This window comes from Emydura macquarii, unplaced genomic scaffold, assembly GCF_026122565.2.
Source record: "Emydura macquarii macquarii isolate MOO-44397 ecotype Brisbane River unplaced genomic scaffold, CSIRO-AGI_Emac_v2 contig_3328, whole genome shotgun sequence".
Classification (NCBI taxonomy): Eukaryota; Metazoa; Chordata; order Testudines; family Chelidae; genus Emydura; species Emydura macquarii.
The window spans coordinates 3,704,401-3,722,360 of NW_027133465.1; the positions used below are offsets into that span (position 1 = coordinate 3,704,401).

Below are 17,960 nucleotides of genomic sequence, written 5' to 3' on the forward strand. Positions count from 1 at the left end.
AGTAATACTGAATAGTGCTAATGTTTATGGGAAAGAAGCAGACAAATATGGTTAATTCGGTAGAACACAAAGCATATTTTATCAGAAATTGTTTCAGCAAATATAAATAAATCCTCAAATAGCAGAAATTTTGGTATTTTAAGGAGTTGCTAACAAACTACTAACAAACAAACCCTTCCTTCTCTCCCCATTCTCCTGCCTCTGTCCCTCAAGACAACTATAAAATATTCAGATTTATTCATTTAAGCTAACTGCAAGCAACACTCTTAATTCATCAGGGTTTAAAACTTTTACCAGTCTCCTTCTAACCAAGGGATATTTCTAAAGACAGATTTCAGTAGAACCAGCACACTCTGTGTGGTCCAGAACAAACAAACTGCTCAGATGTGTGACATCTGAGCGCAAGAGCTTTGCTACCAACACAGATCTCCGGTGTTTGGCTGAATAGAACGTGAAGGCATCTGGCTAAACACTGAGCTTGGCTGTATTCAGATATGCATAACATGCAATTTGATAAGCACAAAGAGAAGACCAAAAATAAGTGTAACGTTTTATAATTATAATTAATCTAAGATACCAGATGCCAAAGCCAGAAAGTAATGCACCTGCACAGATACCATGGGCTCCAGACAGTTCCTTGCACTTTGTGTAGTCATTTACACCCATGCAGAGTGACTGTAAGAATGACTCTACCATTCTGATTGGGTAATATTTTTACATCCACTTTGCATGGGTATAAATGAATACACAAAGTGCAAAACAACAGTGAGTAAAGCCTTAAGTAAGGCAGTAGAAATTAAGCAAACAGGCTTGGTCTGAAGGGAATGCAAATTCAGCATTTTATCCTTGTCTAATCTTGATTTTAAGAGAAGAAATTATGTAGTTACCAAATTAAATTCAGATCTATACTTTTCTTTAAAGAGGTTGATGCATAAAAATACAGGATTCTGACCACCTGACAATATTAAACACAGAGAAACATGCACTTGAAGATTACATCAGACCAAAACCAGAAATGCTTTATATTATACTATGCTAATATCAGAACCTTATTATCCAAGGATCTTCAATAAAAGTTAAATTGTATAAAACCTTGAACAATCAGGTATATCTTGTGAAACGTGCAAGTTAATTTGGGGCTTTTTGACCAATATAGCATCCCAATATAGCACCTGCCAAAGGGACTCACTCTTCTCACACAAATATCTAACCCCTCAAACTACTTGCCAAAAGAAAATGGGAAGAATCAAATTATGCTCAAGTTTTTAAAATCCAATTTATTCCAAGGAACACTACCAAAGAAACTATACTTCACATATTGAAACACTCCCCTGCAGTTCAAAAACACAAGACACAACAACATTATTCCAGCACATGAGAACCAGAATGTGAAATTAGATAGCAATGAAGCAACTAACCTATTTTCACTGTCCAAGCTCAGCAAGCCTGAAAACACAACTAGTATAAATGCTGATAAGTTTAGATTAATTCTTTCATTTTAGATGTTCTTCATAAACAGATGAAAATCTTATCTGAAGCAATTACCTCTTTAACAAGTTGCTTTACTAGCTTTCAGCAAAGCATTTGATACGGTCTCCAACAGTATTCTTGCCAGCAAGTTAAAGAAGTATGGTTTGGATGAATGGACTATAAGATGGATAGAAAACTGGCTAGATCATCGGGCTGAACAGGTAATGATCAACAGTTCAATGTCTAGTTGGCAGTCAGTCACAAGTGGAGTGCCCCAGGGGTTGGTCCTGGGGCCGATTTTTTTCAACACCTTCATTAATGATCTGAAGGATGGAGTGGATTGCACCCCCAGCAAGTTTGCAGATGACACTAAGATGGGGGGAGTGATAGATATCCTCGAGGGTAGGGATAGGATACAGAGTGACCTAGACAAATTGAAGGATTGGGCCAAAAGAAATCTGATGAGGTTCATTCAACAAGGACAAATGCAGAGTACTGCACTTAGGATGGAAGAATCCCATGCACTGCTAAAGACTGAGGATCGACTGGCTAGGCAGCAGTTCTGCAGGAAAGGATTACAGTGGGGGTTACAGTGGACAAGAAGCTGGATATGAGTCAACAGTGTGCTCTGGTTGCCAAGAAGGCCAATGGCATATTGGGCTGCATTAGCAGGAGCATTGCCAGCAGATGGAGGGTAGTGATTATTCCCCTCTATTCAGCACTGGTGAGGCCACATTTGGAGTATTGTATGCACTTTTGGGCCTCCCACTACAGGAAGGATGTGGACAAGTTGGAGAGAGTCCAGCAGAGGGCAGGAAAAATGATTAGGATGATGGAGCACAAGACTTATGAGGAGAGACTGAGGGAACTAGGCTTGTTTATTTTGCAGAAGAGAGGAGTGTGTGTGAGGTGGTGGCATTTGATAGCAGCCTTCAACTACCTGAAGCGGGGTTCAAGGGAGGATGAAGGTAGGCTGTTCTCAGTGGTGGCAGATGACAGAACTAGGAGAAATGGTCTCAAGTTGCAGTGGGGAAGGTCTAGGTTGGATATTAGGAAAAACTTGTTCACTAGGATGGTGGTGAAGCACTGGAATGCATTACCTAAGGAGGTGGGGAATCTCCATCCTTAGTGGTCTTTAAGGCCCAGTTTGACAAAGCCCTGGCTGGGAAGATTTAGTTGAGGTTGGTCCTGCTTTGAGCAGAGGGTTGGATTAGATGATCTCCTGAGATCCCTTCCAACCCTCATCTTCTATAATTTTATGATTCTATGATCACGCTTAATAATGGCATGATCACCGGTCTGATCCAGTTATAAACAAAGCTATGCTGGTTGCAAGTCAGTGATCCCCAAAGAAAAGCCCCAATCTTACAATCAGTGCTGCAGAAACAGACTCCTGGCACCCCATTGAAGTCAACAGGGCTTTGCAAAGGCACTCAATGCCTATCTCATTGCAGGATAAGGGCCTGCCCTAACGGATGTCTTCATTCCTGATTTCCCTTGGGGTTCACCAGGCCAGCGACTGGTGTCAAAAAGATTACGTCATATTTCAGTAGATGCATCCCTTTAGACAGGCTAGATAATACTGAATTTGGCCTTACACAGAAGATAGGCCTGCCCCCTCCAAAGGGATTCACAAGCTTTTCCTTCCCACTGATCATGCCTCATCAATTTGCCAAACGGCAACCCAGTTTCTTGTGAATGGTAGTAGGCGACTGACTCAATAAGATCATGGCATCTCCTGACAACCTAATTGCTGCAACCTAATTGCTCAGGCATTATCATTTCCCTACTGGATGGGGGGACTTCCAGATAGATTTCTTGTTTGTTTGTTTTTAAAAAAAGACGTAGCATGCCTAAATTGCTCTCCTTGATATCTAGTTTGGGGGTAGTGGGGGAGCACAGCCATCAGACAAGGAGAGATACAGGACCTCAGCATGTCAAAAGTGCCCATTCTTTACCTTCTGCCACAGCTCTAAAGTGGGCAGTAGGTCAACAGAATTCAGGGATGGAATGTATAGTAAATATTTTAATTTGGCCATTACCTTCTCCTTCTCACAAACCATGCAAGAGGGTTATGTAGCCTGAAAAAGCAGAGTAAAGTTTTGTTAGAATATGGCCGTATTCTAAGTCTTCATACTTTTCTACAGTGGCTCTTATATACTCTGATTTCCCAAAGCAGTTATTGCAGATCATGTAAATCTCACAATTTTTGAAAGGTGACTATTAGCATGAAATGATTACAAGTATTTTAAGAACTACACAAAAGAAGAGTCAAATATAAAAATACTGAATTAAAGGAACACTTAAGACCTGTTCTTAACTAATAAAGCAAGTTGTTTCAGAATAGAGCCCTGTTAAGGCTGGAAACTTCAGATTGATATGAGAATACAGAAATGAGAACAATGTATATTAAGGCAAGAGTTTTAGCTTTAATTCTCTAAATATTTATAAGATGGAAGGTGATATAAACTGTTTGGTACAGTCTTATCAGTGTGTATGCTCCTTAAATCTCAGCCTGATTTGCAGTGAGAGGAAGTCGCATCATTCTAACAAATTTTAGATATCACTTCTCACATTGTTTTATCACATATTATTTGACTAACTGTCGTTGGCATACATCAGGTGAACACATTTAAAATATTTTAAGCTTTGCACTTTTGTGCTTCTCCTACTGTCCCACGTTAGACTGTGGAGTACCGCATCATCTTCCCTGCCACCTAGTACGCACACTCTCACTCCATGCGGCTTTACTCATCTGAACAGCAAGAGTTCCAAGGCCTTCCATGAATACAGGTCCCCCTATTGCCACACAAATTATAAAAATCCAGCCAATTTTTTAAAAGCAGCTTTTTCAAGATTATATTCACTCAGGGAGAGTAATTTTTTTTTAACTTGATAAGTGTTAGTTTAATCTATTATCATGGTAAAGGGAAGCCAAGTAGATTTCATGCCCTGCTTTGCAAATTTTCATGACAATTTTGCAAGGCTATTTTAATACACAGCATTGTTCCAAAGTGACATTTTATTTGCCAAGGAAGTCAAAGTACACTACTGTACCTGTATGAAAACAAATTTATGCAAATATAAATTCCACAGTCCTCTATTAGTTATACCTCCCATGGGTATAGTTTCACCATCTCTGCAAACTATCCAACAAATACAACAGGTAATTCAAATATCTATGGAAAATTTGAGAAATTTATTACTTTGCATGTATAGTCACAGAACAATTTCATAGTCCTTCAAATTTATACATAAACTACCATAACGGCACCTGACTCTGTACAACAGGTTCAATCACGCCAAAGATATGACAATCTAAAGATGAGCCTGAAGAGCATACATGAAATGAAATTGAAAGGCATAAATGGGAACAACACGGAATAGAGTGTAGTGTTAGTTGGAATATTTTGTAGAGTAAATGGGATCCCCTAAATTTGCAGAACCCAGATTTTAAAAACTTTTAATTCCTACAGAATTAGCTAACTTGTGAATTAGAAAGTTATCTCTACAAAACAAATCTCAGGATCGAATAAAAATATCCTAAATATGTGACAATAAGTTGCAACAAATGCAGGTTTTTCAGTGAGGAAAAGGTACAAAAGAAGCTAAAAAAGTACCTCGTTAAACTTTTGGCAGAACAATCAGTGTGACTAACACAGTTCTAAGTTATCCAGTATTGTACGAGAGATTTATGAATCATGAGGGTCCTTCTAACTGTTAAAATGTTCTCCCTCTCTAAGACAAGCCATCAATTTTGACTATATTATCTCCACTACAGCACAGTAAGGTAAAGTAGGGTGTGTATGAGAGTGTAGCAAGGGCACTTTTACAGGTAAAGTTATTTAGGTTTAGATTTGTGATCATAAAAACATCACATTTTTCCCATTAAAAATCTGTACTGTAGCATATCACCACTTTAAACAAGAAAGACAGGAAGGCAGCAATATTTTTTTAAACAGATCTTTAAAAAGGGACACCAATTTTATAACAATTTTTACAAGGAACGTCTAAGTTTATTTTAAATGATTCAAGAAAAAAATTCAGTTTTACTTTGCTCATCTGACAGCATTTTGCATAGTCAGAGTCAATGTAGTTCCATTTGCGTGGGTCTTGATATAACTATATGGGAAAAGAAAATACATGTATGAGATTGTGAAATCAAAGATTGGGCAGAAGGCATCATGGAAGGTGAAGACCTGCATCTTCTTTCAGCCTGTTTATTATTAGACCACCAGTGATTTAATCTTGTCACTTTCAAAAATATGTAAAGTTCTAAGTACTTATTTTTATATCAAACCTTTAACTTTTGGCAATCCAGTCTGAGCTATAGTGCAAGTTAACAATTGTCAGGGCGTCTAATATGCTTATTAAGAAAGTGGGAAGAATGGCATGGATTCAAGCACATCTGAAAGAGTGGACATTTGTTTGTGCCTAAAAGCTGGATTAAGTTTGATATATGACATGAGTGCAGCCCTCTCTTTTAGAGAAAACCTCATGTGATGCTCTGGATCAGGCAGGGGTTTCTTTCCAGGCATAAGGAGCCAGATGGATGAATGAATGAAAAGAAGAGGGAGAGAAGGGAAAGGAAGCAAAAGAGGTGGTTAATTATGTAGCATGGGTGACAGAAGGGGCCACGGCATAAATATAAAGAAAGAAGAAAAAAAGGGTGGGAACTAGCTTATGCATGGGTTTGGAGGGTAAGGACAAGAAGCTTCAATATAATACAAAAGGCCAGAGACCTGAAGAGGGTTTGATAAAATGTTTAAAAAAAAAAAAAATCCATAGCAATTTAATTGTAATACAGGCATAATTTCTAAGGCACCTATCCCCATGATATCCAAGTACCAATATGGAAATTGAAATTTGAATAAAACAGCAAATTTCTGCTGCATATGCAATATTTTACAATTAGACCAAACTAAGTAGTAAACAGCTCAGAATCCTTGAAAAGCCAAAATCATTAGTAAATTACCGGACTACAGGCATCATTTCATACATTCTTCAGAAAAAGAACCCACAGCAAATCAGCACTTCAAGTCATTAACTTGCATCTTTTGCAGTTCTCTTTTCCATCGCATCACCAGGAAAGCAGCACAGCAATTAGCTTTTTCTTTCCACAAGCCACTTTTAAATACAGAGTAGCTTATATTTAACAGTCCACAGTAACATATACAGAATATGTCAGGAAGTCCTGTATCCAGGAGATATTTCAGGAGGACCTCAAGTATGCACAGCAGAGTTGCCCAAAATGGAATCTGGCCAGTGTATACCATCACTAATCTCCCTACTTTTGCAAACTGTGCCACAGGAACTTCAATGACCATGAGTACTCGGGACCTTTGTTTTACTGTCATCCAGACATACAATGCAATGTTATATCAGGCTGGAGCACTGGAGTAATACTGAGGGAACAGAATTTACCTGCTGGATAAAAACAGCTAACTTCTTGAACCCTCCATGTCCCATGGAGGTCTCCTATCCAGTATTAACTAGATCTGTTCTTGCTTAACTTTGTAGTACAGCTGCACCTTTTAGTAATTCAAACATATCACAAATCTTTCAAATGGCAGTCCTGTAATTCTTATGTGTAGGAAAATGGAGAAAATATTGAAGGAAACAAATCAGACAAAATTTACTGAACAATATAAGCAATCATTGGAAATGTATTGAAGTGCCGTAAAAATAGGTAATGATAAAAATAATGGCGAGAACTAATGGGTTACTATAAGGACCAGTGTTAGATCTTGCTATAATAATGAGGAAGAAGTGTAAACAGCAAATTAAAGGAATACACAAATAGTATTAAATTAGGAGGGCAAACATTGCAGAGAACCAAGAAATGATACAAAGATCCAAGACATACCATATAGCACGAAGGTATATCCCATCTCTATACGGTATTGGGTAAGTACAGTATTCATGTCTTGGCACTTTATTATAGGGAAAGAGAACTGGAGAGAGATCAGAGAAGAGCAACAGAAAGTATCGGGAGTTAAAGGGATATTCTTAAGAAAGATTAAAAGAACTAAGTAACTATATCTGAGCTAAGCAACAATTAAAATGGAATGATATAATAGTCTACAGATATTTGGAAGATGTGAAGATCAATGAGCAAGAGGAATTCTTTGGGTTGTTATGTGGGGGCATTTTAACTAGAAGCAATTAACCAAAATTAAGAAAAGGTAAATTTAGAAAATGAACTCTGCTACACGACACAAGAATCTCCTGGTGGAAGCCCCATAACTTAGAACAATGAAAACTAGACTGGACAACACACTAGAAGATGAAATGCAGAGAAGAATATAGTTCTGGCAGGTAGATAAACAGGATGAGGCATGAACACAGCACCAATTCTACCACCAATGACGACACATGCCAATGCGATGAGTACACTAATATTCAAGTCATGCTATGTCACAGATCTGACAGGAATAGCTAGCTGTTTCAAAGATGTCAAAGCACTGGTATGGGGCCTCTCACACCGAACTTGCACTGACAGACGCAGCACTGGCACAGTGCTGAAGACTTGCTAGGTCACTCAAATGTAAGCATACAACATACAAAGACCTGTCTTCAGGTCTGGGCTGTTCAACCCACCTTTATTTCTCTAGTGCAAAAAAGATTTATGCTCCCTTCTAAACTAAACTACTTAGCAAGTGGCTTAAAAGGTGAGAAAAGAGACAGAGGTATTTTCAGAATAAGAGAATAAATATAACAGCAAGGTTTTGGCCTTTATTCCTAATGGCCAAATATATGCCATTGCTATTTTACGAGTTGTTCCGATTTGCTATCTCAAGAGATATGTTTTGGCTTATGGGCTTTTACGTTTTTACTCCAGTTGCAGAATTCATTCTTACTTGAGGTCTGTAACACCAATTCAGCTGATGTTTTTATATCAAAGTAAAACTATTTCCTATAATATTTGACTTTACATTTGTCTTCTCCAAACATAATAAAAAGGCTGGAAGGTAGTTAGAGGAAAAAGCTTCCCCACTCTCCTGACTAATGCAGAATACAGAAGAGAGCTCAGTTCAAACCTGTAAGGAGTGTGGGTGTATTTTTCAGTGCACTGGGTTCTTTTTGGTATGCATGTCTTATAAAAGCACTCGTAATTCAACTGCTCATAAAGTGCCTTGGGGTACCATTAAATTATCCCTTACTTTAACTCTCACCTTCATCTAGCTCTCTGTAAAACATTTTGTGATACTCTATATTAAAGACACTAATTATATAAAATCAGTATATTCTACTGTTTAGCTTCCAACATTGTGACCTTCATCCAGCATGGATAAAAATAGATTTTTTTTAAAAATGTAAATCCGATTTTTTTATTGAACTTATATTTTTTTTATTTCTAAAATTAAACCTTGTTTAAAATGAAATCTGAATTTAATACAAAATACTTTAAGGCCTAAACTTATTATAACCTTTAAAAACATTTAAATAAAAAAATAAATAGGCTGATCCATGAGCCTCTATCAAAAACTCAGTTAAAATCTGCTTTCCTATATTATAAATAAAAATCAGGGGAAAAACATCTAACTTTTGAGGTCAAGCTTTATAAATATGGCACAATAGGTCAGCCTTAGTAACTTAGGAGATGTCATTTTCAAGAGGCAAATAGGAACTTCCACTGCAGTCATTTTTCAAATACACCTAAGTGAAACTTTCCCAGGAGGATCTGAAATAAGTAATTAATTCACTGACTAAGTTAATTCCTCTATTTAATGTATCATATAGTTGTAAATGTGAAATGTGTTTTGATAAAAGAAGTTTATTTAGTCAAAACATTTGTTTGTTTTGTTTAATAAAAATAAATTTCATAAGGTGTTATGTGTTTAAAGTTAAATTACAGGTACCATCCTAACATAGCTTGACACACATCACAAGCAAAACGTTCATTATCTAGTATATTAGCAATATATCATTTGCCATTTTTAACATGAGAATCTGAAAATAGTAAGTTATATAATTGCTTCAATAAATGTATCGTTACATTGTCCCCTCTCAGATCAATGTAACCTGCTTTTCATCAACCTAACTCCGTAGTGTAGAGTAGACCCTAGCGTAAAGGCTCTATTTAATATATCAACATGTTTTAATGGTTATATCAACCAAGAAGAATGCACCTTTCTTTAGAAAATAACTGAAGTACAAATGGAAAAATTGATTATTATTATTAAATTTGAAGCTCTCCACCTGGTGATTTAAATCGATCTACTCTGCTTTCATCCTTCTGTGCATTATGCTAGCACTATAACGATTCACATGCACTCCTTTTTTTCGATTTAACACCACACATACCAAGCCCAGAATTTAAACCTACAGACACTTCTTGATAAGAAACTGATATTCTATGTATCACATAAATATGATAAGTGTGTTCATACTGCAGTTTAATACAAGATGTTGATATTTACTTGCTGCTGGTTTAACAATATTTTTAGATAAAAAAGTTTTTAGTACTTACAGGATTCTCATCACCATAATATCTGAACACCTCATAATCTTTCTGTATTTATCATCACAATGCCCCTTATGAAGTAGGAATGTGCTATTATCCCCGTTTTAAAGATGGCCGGTGGCACACAGAGACCTACCTAAGATCATACAGGATGTCTGTGGTTGAGTAAGGAATTGAATCCAGATCTCCACAGTCCCACCCTAATCACTGGCCCATCCTTCGTTTCTAAATATCAGTTCACCCAATCACACTGGTGATTTTCTTTTAGTCTGAAGCTGGGTGAAGGAAGTGAACAATTATCTAGATGGTAAACTGTAATTACTACAATTTTTGTTACTTGGCTTAGCACAATGGAACCCAATCCTTTATTGGTTACTGCAATCTTCTTATGTGGCATCTCCATTACTGGAGGTTTGCAATCATGTTAGCCTATTCTGTACGATCCTTGTTCTCTTTGTGGATGAATGGCCCTTTTGATCCAACCAGGACACCACATTGTCCATCCAAGATCTTCTTTCTCTGTTTTTTTTTCCTGCCATCAACTTTCCCTTCTAGTGCCCGTAAACATGCATTGCCTGCTCAATCTCTTAAAATATGCCCTGCAAATTAAAATCAGTCTTTCCATAAGATCTTTAAGACTTTTTTTGTTGGTTATGATATTTTCTATTGCAATAATATTTTCTATTACCATGATAGAAATTATAAAAATGCCCCTTTCCCTGGCTGGCTTTCAAGACAAGATGTAGGAACCCAAAACCCAGACTTGCCATTGTCCTTTTTGTGAAAGGACAGATCCTGCAAAGATATCTTCAACAATGGTCTTCCTTGAAGAATTTTATGATTTGGGCCTGACAGTCTCAAAAGAGTAACAGTACTGCCTTGAACAACAGATCACCCAATCACATTCTGCAGCCAGGAAGTCTGGTGGGCCACGATGAATGGAGCTGCAGGAAAGAGTTCCAGTGAAACATCACAGAATAAAAATAGCTGCCAGGGCTGAACAGAAGATGACACACACTACTCACCATTTTCCAAACCTAGTTCTTCTAGCCACCTAACAACATAGGTCACATGCATCTAGGTCTGCATGGAACCTCAAGGACATTCTACGATTCTCAAATATGGTCTCCATTTCCAGTTCATCAAGTCCTTAGGGACAACAGTATTTTATACAATCTTAAAAATGTTGGACTCTATCTTCAGACATCCTTTGAGAGAGCCAAATCTAGATGATTAGGAAGGGTTACAGCTTCTTATTGGGAGCATTCCATTCCCAATCCAGGATGTCCAGAATGGACCGGAATGCAACAAACAACAACACTTTCCTATAATTAGCTGAAATGAGGTCCTGTCTTCTCTACAGGAGGGCTCTTATTAACATCTTTTGTGGGATGGGGACTGTATCCTGCCTCTGGGGAATTCATTCTTTGCCTAACAAACTCATAGGACATTCCAAACTTAGAGGAGATAGCGCAGGTAAGTCATTTGTAAGTTGTATGTGAAGATTTTGCAATAACATTGTAGGCATAAACACTGTGACATTTCTAATGAAGTGTCCTGACGTGTCCAGACAATACAAGAAGTGTACTGAAAGCAAATAAAATGCTTGATTTACATCTGGAACAATGCAATAGAAGTCTAAATAAATCATGCTGGGATTGTGCAAAGTTGGAATTTTCTCTGCAATATTAGCTCCATTATTACATCATTACCAGGAACACTTAGTGTTTTATTATACTTTAATAGCGAAACAAATTCTGGATCTCAAATTTATTTTAAATGCTGTCTTAAGTCAAGAAGTAGGCTAATGCTGGAAACCTGGAGGTTAAGAAAGAAAGAGGAAGACAGCCAAGAAATGGGCAAATTGTTAAATTTACAAGTAGCCTTAGGGTGATGTTCAATATCATGGCTATGACTAAACCAATATATTAGGATAATCAGCTTTATTTTCTTCTTATTTAGTTCTCCTTCCTCCAATTGCCCATGGACAAACTAAACACCCTTGCCTGTACTTTTGGACCAAAATAAGGTCTTGTTTACCCAAGAATGTTGAGCCCCAAGTTTAATTAGTTTTTGAAGCAATTTAGTTAAACTAGTATAAACCCCTCTGGGGATACTCTGATTTCTGTTTAAACCAAACCGAAATAAGAACGTACACAAAGCATTTAGCAATAGCTGAACTAAATCTTTTTTAAAAGTCACACCTTTAGTTAAACCGGAGCAGCTTCCCCACCTAGGAAAGGCCTTAGTCATTCTCTTGACGTTGTATTCAAGTACTGTCCTTGCTCCAATTCAGATCTCCAAATTCCCTAGCTCTGATCACCACTTTATCTGTTAATATTACTCACTTACTCCCTGCTTTCTGCTCAATCACATAATCCTTCTGTGACGTACAGAACATCAACATCTGACTTCTCTGCAGTTCTTAATCCCCTTCATCCCACACACACCTCCAGTCTTTTGCCTCATTTGATTCCCTCCTTTGCCCAACAACCCCGACCTTGACTTTCTACTTGCATTCACTTCTTCCTTTGCTTGACTGCCTTTAGGAGAAAATCCTAGGACCATGCAGATTTCTTTCACTGCTGCCTTCCTTACTCTTCCCAGTCTTCCATGGGAAACTATTCTGTCTCGTGCACCTACCACCCCAGCAGTTCTTTTTTTGTAGTTATTTCTCTGTCAGTTCACACTCGGCCCTGCCAGAACTCTTCACAACCTCTTCAAAGCAACAGGACAACAGTCAGCAAGAACTTTTAGTTATACCTACCTCTCCCACACTGGTTTTGGACACTGTGGCTTCTCTTCCACTATCAACTTCCAACAACCTCCTCTTTCTCACTCTTTCTTCACTCTCCCAACACATTTACTTTCTTTCTGGCTACCTTTGAACATGAGCTGGTATCCGCTAATCTAAAACACCTTTCTTTGGCCCCATGTGACATAAGGAAAGCCAACTACCAACATTTGTCATCCAACTGTAATGACAGAGAAAGCACCATGTACAAGCCATGCAACATCCATGTTACAGATGTGTACAGATATTTACTGAGAATTGTAAGTGGACTTTGTGCAACAGAAGAGAGGAAGACACAGTTCTGCACCACAAGCTGTTTACAGTTTAAAGGAAGTGATAGAGTACGCTGAAGGATTACACTTAAAGTGGTGTAGTTTTTTTTTTTCATTAAAAATACAGCACAGTATAGTACAATGGCTCTCAACTGGGTGTACGCATACCCCTTGAGGTACAAAGAGGTCTTCCAGGGGGTATATCAACTCATCTAGATATTTGCCTAGTTTTACAACAGGCTACATAAAAAGCACCAGCGAAGTCAGTACAAACTAAAATTTCATATAGACAAAGACTTGTTTATATTGCTCAATATACAATACACTGAAATGTAAGTACACATTTATATTCCAATTGAGTTATTTTATAATTATATGGTTAAAATGACAAAGTAACGGGGTGGATAAAAATTTTTTTAAAAAAATCAGATTTTTTAAATTTTATTTAAAATCATCAATAAAATACTAAATTTCTCTCTTGTTTAAAAAATAACAGTTACAATTAAATCTCATCAGAAACATGCTAAACCTACACTTAGAGTCTCAGAAAAACGAATTAATGGCTCTAGTCTGTCCAGCTTAACAAGCAGCTCTTGCTTCTTGAAAGTTCTGGGCTTTCAGTTTCTGTTTCAGTTTCTGTTTCTCAGCAAACTAAAGTCACATGTGCAAAGAAAGACACAGGCTGGATAGGATTGTTGTTGTTCTGTGCTTTTGTGGTGGTGGAGCTGGGCCAAGCGAGGCAGAGGAGTTAGTTAAGACACTGTCTTAAAGACAGAGAGAGACAAAGGACGCAGGCAGAGTAGAAAGGAACAGTGGAGTGGAGTGGAAAGAAAGAGAGAAGACATTATTCAGTACACACACAGCTTTCTATACTCCCCCATGCTTTTGCCACAGAAAAACTGTCACAGCTTCTGGGCATAAGAGAGAGACCCTATCTGGGAATACTGTGAAGAAATTCCTTCCCTGGGTAAAAGAGGAAAACGTGTCAAGAGTAAGCAGTGCAAGAAAGAGATGCAGGGCCTAGCTGCAAGAATGAAACATCATAATGAAAACTGCTTTTTGGGAGAAAATGATGTGGATGAAGATGTGGATATGTCTGAAGAACAATGTGGATCAACTGGTTAGTAACTTAAATAATTCACTTTGCAATGCATCATTCTTCAAGACTCTCTCTGGGCCTTTTAGCATAAGTGTGATTTAACAAGTGAATTCCCAAGCTGTTTGCTACGTTGGATGTTGCTAGAACTTCAGAGTCATCCGTTGGTACATTTAGCAGCAGTGCTGCAACTAAACATATTTCAGACAACAAAGTATCAGTAGCAAGCAAAAGATTTCAATAATCCAGTAAAACCACCACCATGGATGGGTTTGTAGTAAGGACCAGCAAATACCAACAAGACACCATAGATGAAACGATTGTTTGGTTCATTTATGCCACAAATTCTCCTTTTCGCATTGTTAACAATAAACACTTCACTGACATGGTTGAATCCTTACGACCAGGCTACACTCCCCCTGGTAGAGCAGACATTGGTGGAAGGTTGCTAGATATAGTGTATGAGAAGGAACTTGAACAGTGTGCAAGAAATACTGAGGGGAAATTTGCCAGTTTAAGCCTTGATGGGTTGAGCAATGTACACAATGATCCAGTAATATGTGCCTGTGTGACAACAGAAGATGAGGTTGCACATCTTTCAGAAATAATGATACATCGGGAAATGCCCACACAACACAATATTTAAAAGAAGTGGCAGTGAAAGCTGTAATAAACTGTTAACGAAAATTCAACTGTCACGTGCACAGTTTTGTCACAGACAATGGTGCAAACGTGACAAAGATGAGAAGATACTCAGAGGAAGAAACGGAAGGATGCTCCTTGATAACATATGGCTGCAGTGCCCATTTAATGCATCTTTTAGCCAAAGACGTAAATATACATCTTCTCCAGGAATAAAAGAAAATGTTGTTGAAATCGGAAAATACTTCCGTAACAACCATTTTGCTTCAGCTTCACTGAAGAGAACAGAAGGATCCAAACTAATTCTCCCTCAAGATGTTCGATGGAATTCTGTTGTTGATTGTATTGAGCAATTTATTAAGAACTGGCCTATTCTCATAAAACTTTGTGAAGAAACCGTGATAAAATAGATGGAAGTATCTCATCCAAAGTATCTAACATTGTATTAAAGAGGAATGTAGAGGAAATGCTCAGTATACTGAAGCCTATATCCATAGCCTTAAACAAACTTCAGAGAAATTGTTGCTGCACTGCTGATGCTGTCGAAATTTGGAAGGCACTTCAAGAGTCATTGAAGAAATACCTCACCAGAAAGTTCAACTGCAGGCAATAAAGAAGCGAATGGATCAAACACTAACTCCACCTCATTTTCTTGCGAACATTCTCGACCCTAGATATAAAGGTAGATGCCTAACTTCTGAAGGTGATGCTGCTGCCATGGCTTGGGCATCTCAAAATCACTCCTCAGTTATGCCAGTCATAATACATTTCAGGGCTGGAGTGGAACCATTTAAACAGTTGTAAAAGTTTTAAGGATAGCATACGTTTAATGTTGTGATGACTTGTCTATTAGAGATAATAAAATTTGAAAATTAAAAAAAAAAAGAGCTAAAGGACAACCGTCAGCCGGCAACTCAGGAGACGGCTGCAATTGCAAATGTGAAATATTTATGTAACATTTAAGATTTAGGTTAATAACATGTAAATGCTATTGTGTTTGTGTGTGTGATTTAGTTCTTACCACTCCTAATGTACTGCTGCTACATCTGCAACTTGACACAGGTAATGAGTATTATGTACTATTTCCTAAGTTAATAAAAATCAAGTTATATAAAATATTGCACAAAGTATACCCTCCTAGATGTTGTAAAATGCTGTATTGTGTTGTGAATTAACATGATATAATGATCAGATTTGCACCACTGTTTAAGAAATATGTGAAGAGGTATCAGTGAGAAACTTGATTTAAATCAATGATTTTCTCTTGAAGATTTAAATCAATCCACCCTGGAAAGTAAACAATTTTTCAGTACCAGTATGCTGTGAGACTTTTGTATTTTTATGTCTGATTTTGTTAAGCAAGTAGTTTTAAAGTGAGGTGAAACTTGGAGTACGCAAGACAAAATCAGACTCCTGAAATGGGTACAGTGGTCCGGAAAGGTTGAGAACCACTGGCATAGTACATAATCATGATAGCTGATGAGTTCTTGGTAAGTTTCATAGCAGAAGCGAGTTTAAAGAGAGGATCTGAAAGAGGAAAAGGATTGAGAGCGGGCACACATGGACAATGGAGCATGAGACGAATATAAAGGAAGTGTTCAAAAAGACTTGAGACAAGTGTATACAGAGGGAGGTGCTAGCTGGACAATGAAAGCAGAGATGTAGATGGGTCAAATTATAAATGACTTTGAAGTTTGAACAAGAAACATGAATTTGACATGAAAGGCAGGAGGAATCATAAGGATTCAAAGATGGGGGGAAAAGTGAGTGATGGAAAAGGCATGTTTTTAGGAGAGGAGGAACAGCTGTTCAACTTCTATAGCCGAGTGTGAATGGATGGGAAGACAGGGAAGGTTACAACAGTCAAGGTAAGAGATTAACTTGGTATGGACAAAAATTTTAGTGATGGGGATAGAGAAGGAAGTATGGATTCAGAGAGGTCTTAAAAGGAACAAAAATCAGAGCATGACACATTTACCAATACCTACTACACTAAGGCCAAAGATAACTAGCAAAAAATAGTTGTGCCACCACATACCCCAAAGTCACATGCCCTGCACTTTAAAGGAACAAGATTGTACAATATAAATAAACTATTTAGATACTCCCATGTCTGCCTCTGCTGCTTTCCCACACAGCAGCAGAATTAAATTGCCCCGATTCTCGTTATTTTTACTATTGCCTACCAGTTCTGAAGAGGAACTATAAAAACTAGCAAGACTGATTTGGTTTTCAATCTGCTGTTCCTGAGGAAAGCCATGAGTAGCAGCAGAGGCATTGGAGGTTCCTTCCAGGTCAGGCAACTCCATTGCCAGGATAATTCAAATCCACTTATACTACAGATTGTGTTAAATATTCTTTAAGCAACAACAACTTCTCTAACTGCAGAGCATGGTAAAATTCCACCTAATGACACACCCATTTCCTGGGATGCCAATTTCCATCTCTATTCTGGATGATTAATTTGTCTCCAGGGTGGGCCAGATCTGCGGACCTTATTACTCAAAGAAAGGAACTTTTCAGGTAAATACATATACATTTTCCTATTCTTCTTTATGTTAAGGTCCACAGAACCATTGCTATGAAAATCCCATTGTAATGTGCCTCCAGTATGGAAAAGAGGATAATTCTCTGAAGTTGGACATAAAAAATTAATTAGACTATATTTATACCTCTCTTCCATCTTTCCTTGGACACTAAGGTGTGGAGAAGACCTTCTGCCAAAAGATGTTTGCCACAGTTAAGAGAACCATCAATTAGAAATTGAGAGAGAGGACTTAATCACATCTCTTTTGCTGTGGGAAAGACTCATACAAACAAAACAGACAGTACAGACAACACTGTGAAAGCCACAAAAAACAAACTGGAGACAATTTGTGTCTTTCAGTAATAGTAATTATTAGTATTGCCTGTCACTATAGAAGATAAAGAATTATACAGACATATTATTAAGTCAGCAATGTTCCTTTAACTTCACCCATTTTGCATAAGTGTAAAATTCTTACATTCTTTCTGAAGGTGCAAATTCAGATCATTCCATTCATTGGTCTGTGGGTGTTAGTTATCAGGCAACAGAATTAGAACAGTGGCATTTATATGATTTAACGTTTGGAGTGGCAGCTGCCCAGATGCCAGCCCTATGAATGTTTAATTTGAAGTACTGAACATGAGGTAATTTGGTGCTTTAAGTAGTGTTTAAGCATTTTATTGCCACTGAAT

General features: G+C 37.6%; 1 protein-coding gene across 1 annotated transcript in view; it reads right to left on the reverse strand.

Annotated features, from left to right (window-relative positions):
• Positions 1–17,960, reverse strand: part of ACER3 (alkaline ceramidase 3) — a 75,380-nt gene that overhangs the window by 48,146 nt on the left and 9,274 nt on the right. The window lies entirely within an intron of this gene.